This window comes from Cannabis sativa, chromosome 7 (assembly GCF_029168945.1).
Source record: "Cannabis sativa cultivar Pink pepper isolate KNU-18-1 chromosome 7, ASM2916894v1, whole genome shotgun sequence".
Lineage (NCBI taxonomy): Eukaryota > Viridiplantae > Streptophyta > Magnoliopsida > Rosales > Cannabaceae > Cannabis > Cannabis sativa.
Genome location: NC_083607.1, coordinates 40,430,038 through 40,434,721, shown reverse-complemented (window position 1 = coordinate 40,434,721; position 4,684 = coordinate 40,430,038).

The window sequence follows — 4,684 nt, the reverse complement described above, 5'->3', positions numbered from 1 at the left end:
AAGCATGTGATTTGACTGAGCCATCACTTTCTATTTATAGGCAACTATTAGGTTTAGGTTAGGAATTATTTGGCATTAAAATAATGAAAAAATCAATTTGAAACTCCTCAATTAGTGGCCGGCCAACGTGTAGTAATGGGCCCCACTTGATTTTGCAGTTTTATCAAATTTTATTTCTATTTTCTCAAAAACGCCAATTTTCCAATTCTAACCTTTTAAATGCCAAAACTAATTATTTAATAACTAAAATAGATTATTAAATCATATTGTCATTTAATTTACTTATTAACTAGACATATAAAGTCCATTAATAAATAAATAAACCTAGAATCTCTTTTTTTACAAATTCACCCCTGCTTAGTGAAAATTTATAAAATTAGACATAGTCTAACTCTAGAATTATAATTGATCAATCACGAATCAATTAATGAGTCTTACAAGCAGAATGTTCTCAACTAGAATGGGGACCATGGATCTATATGCTGAGCTTCCAATAAGTGAACCAAATTTACCAAGTAAATTCCTACTTATTAATTCTTCGTTGAATCCACTCTTAGAACTTAGAATTTCACTCTCAGACTTATATAGAGCATATTATATGTTTCGCGATATCAATATGCTATCTCATTTAACCATTGTTATAATATTATTATGATTTAAAGATCCTCTATATAGATGATCTACATCGAGATGGGATTTCTTTACCGTTCTCACCCCTCAATGTATTTTGCCCCTTAAAACACTTAGCTACCTGTAAATGGTGTTTAGTGATCTAATGATTAGTCAGTTAAACAAGAGCTCATCCATTTACTTCTATTTGCTAAGCTCGAAGGGAATCATCACTTTACTTCTATACACCAGTAGAAGCTATAGATTCCATATTTATGTTCAGCACTCCCACTCAATCATACTATCATGTTCTCAAAATATACGTATCACCCTGACCTAAAAGTAGGCTTAACTAATAAATCAAAGAACATGAATAGTACTCCTGAGTTGAGCCTAAGCATATCATGATTTAGATTCTTTTAATCTTAAGATCAACTATTAATATTGACTTGGAAAGATATATATAATGGTAAGTTTGTAATATCTTAACTTAGTTGCAATATCGGTCCAATCCAATGTATACTCCATACATTCGAAACTAGTATACTTTACTAATGTCCTGGAAAAAACATAACACTTACTCCAAGTGTAAGTATACATCATCGCTGATTATCACATTAGTGTAAATCCAATAACACTGATGAAACAAGGACCAAGTCTTTCGATTCATATGATCACAATCATATTCCACTGTGTTGACGATACTGTAATTGTGAATAAACATATGATATGGATTTAACTGATTTTGTGTATAATAGTAATAAACATATTAAACCATTAGCATGTAAAATTCATGCAAACATCAATCACTTCAAATTTCTTATATTGATAATGATCAGATTGTAAAGAGTTTTATTAAGGGCATAAAACCCAACAGCAACATCAAAAAGATGATGCAATAAAGTCCATGAATTATGTTTATCAGCAACATAAGGAGATCCATAATAGCAAGACAAGTGAAAATTAATATTATTTATAGTAATCATACAGCCAATATGGTGGAGGGAGTAAGACAAAATATTAACAATAACGTCATCCTTCCAAAACAAAAGCAATCCCCCCCCCTAAACAACTTCTAGGGACTTCAAAAACATTAGCAAAATACAGTTTAGCCCGAGAAACAAAAGAAGAGTACATAGAAAGCTTGGTCTTTATAACAAAAAAGAGCTGAGGCTGGTTCTGCTTGCTGAGGAGGGAGAAATTTTGGAATGCTCGGGAACTCCCTAAATCGCGAGCATTCCAACTGAGAAGACTCATTTTTCTCGACGGGGTTGCTGAGCAACACCCGCCGTTTCCTCATTGTCAGACATGGATGGAACAACTGAAAAATCAGAGTGAGAGGCTCGAGCTCTTTTCAGCATGCTGCGAACCGAAGAACGAACTTGACAATTCTGCCTAGCAAAAGAACGCATCCTGGTAGGAGAAGGGACAGTAGGGGTGTCATTAATACGGAGGCTTGATAAAGGAGGACTGCTTAGGAAAGGCAGAGATGGCTGAGGGTACATGGGTGCCTTACCTTTGGAAGTTGTTGGACGGGTGGTGGAAGTCATAATGGGGTGGGTTGGGAGAGGACAGTGAATAGTGGAGTGCAAAGATGGAGACTGAGTGGAAGTGGTAATGTTGGATGCAGGAGCAGTAGTGAACTGGATAAAAGTAGTGGATGGAGAGGAAGTGACAGCAGGGGAAGTGGGGTCAGCCATGGTAGACACAGTTAAATGGTCTGAGTGGTCTTGAAGGCTAGGGTGACCAATGTTAGAAAGGGAAGGTTGTTCCTCAAAAGGAATGGAAGTCGATAGTTCAAAAATACTTTTCTTATAAATGGATTTGGCAGGGGCACGGAGGGCATCTTTGTAGCTTAAACTGGGAGGAAATGGGTGATGATCATAGTGATGGAGAAATTTTCTACATTTGTTAAAGGTGTGGTCAAGCTTACCGCAATGATAGCAATAGTTTGACTACCCTCATAAAGAAACTTGAGCCACTTAGTGAGGGATAGTTTCCTGAAGTATAATATTATTATACCTAACATGACCGTAACTGTAAGGTATAATATTGTTATTATTATAATTGAGTTTTATATATTTTAATTTTATAATTATTATAAAAAGTATTAATTATTTGCAAGACGTTACTTTGTGATGGTGTTAGATACTAAAAAATTACTAATTCATTCTTTAAGGGATTTTTCTTTTATCAATTTTAATTAAGCTGAATATACAATTATTAATGTTATAGCCTTAATTACATTTTAATAAATAATATGTCAGTATTTTATTTACAAATTATAATTTTTTTGAATTCTTTTTTAATTAATTACCGTTAAATAGTTTAATTAAAAATTCTATAATTTGTTTAGATTCACATTATAATAAGTTGTGTCAGAAACTAATCATAAGTTATAAGTTTGATTTATTACAAAATTATACAGAATATTTTAGTATTTTAGTTATCACTCTAAATTTAAGAATTTGAATTCAAGAAATATAACTGGAAAATATATAATATGAAATAGTATATTTATGATGCACATTATTTAACGGTAAAAAATTTGTCATAAGTTATGTTAACCCTAAAAATTTCCTGGACTAATTCTCGGGGTTAGTCAATAATTAGTCTCAAGAAGTGAAGAAATTGACTTTAAGAGTTGGCCGAGAAATGACCAAGTCGATGCATGTATCTTGGGGCTACTCGACCAAACCCTAGCCAGGGTGGCCACTCAACCAGGGTCTGATGAAAGGCTACTTGGCTAAAGGGTTTGGTGAAAGATCATTCGACCAAACCCTAGGTTGAAGGCCACTTGACCATGGATTGGGTCAAGGTAACTTGAACAAGAACCCTAGGTCACTCGTCCATGACCATTCAAGCTGTCACTTGGCCAAGCCAATGAAAAGGGTCACTTGACCATGCTTGGCCCTAGGTTACTTAGCCATGACCATTCATGTAACGCCCTAATGCTAATGCACGCTACAGTGCTTTTTCAATTACAGTGCAATCTTCGCTAATCGAAGAGTTTTCTTGAAAAACTTGTCAAATTAAAACTTTTATACTAATTAATAAATTTGATAATATATTAAAATATTTACAATACCGGGATCCCGTTTTCAAACTTAATATTCAAAAATACACAATTTAGAGGTCGCTCAGCGACTACAAAATATAACTCTCAGATGTCTCGAGACCGAACACTCCAAGTCGCGCCGCTTCGACATGTACAATCTCACCCTAGATCAGGTTCACTCCTGTTTAGCCTTCCCCTTTCCTTTACCTACACATGGAAGTAGAACTGTGAGTCGACAGACTCAGTAAGAAATGCATATAACATATCACATAATTTTCGACCTGTAGTTAGGCGCCCATACACCTATTTACAGGGCTTAATAGATGATCATGAACGTTCAATACTAGGGTACAACCACTATACCACATACACAACGTAGCTCACTGTACGAGTGTTGGTAGGGTTTTTTCGTACCCTGAGTACCACTGAGTGAGATACCACACACCTCAGCACTTTCCCGTACTTGTGTTGGTATCACTGTATTGTACTCACAAACAACACCAATGCACTCTGTATCATATCCATACAAGTGTTGGTAGTGCAAATAGCAATTTAAGCATGCATATACACACACATATACATACATTCAGATAACCATATCACATATTATATTCAGTTCTTACCTGATTTTCGAATTCAAGTGTGCTGGCCGACCTGAACGGAAATTCTCGCACTAGATTGATGCCCTAATCACATTAATTGTAACACAGATGAGAGACTCGCTAAATCACTTTCCGGGGACTTAAACTTGAAACTAAAAGTTCCCCTATCGATAAATAACATGGGAATACCCTAAATCTCTGAAAAATGGGAAAAACTAGGGTTCTAAAAATTCCCCCAACTGGCAGATCGGTTCCCAACCGGAAGTCCAGTTCTGGGACACCAACCGGTCGACCGGTTGTTACAGGTCCCCCAGAACTAGAATTCTGGTTCTGTGCTGGGAACCAAAATAATGCTCCCATGAACTCAAAATTCAACCAAACTTTACCAAACTCTCTAGAACACCTGCACAATGCA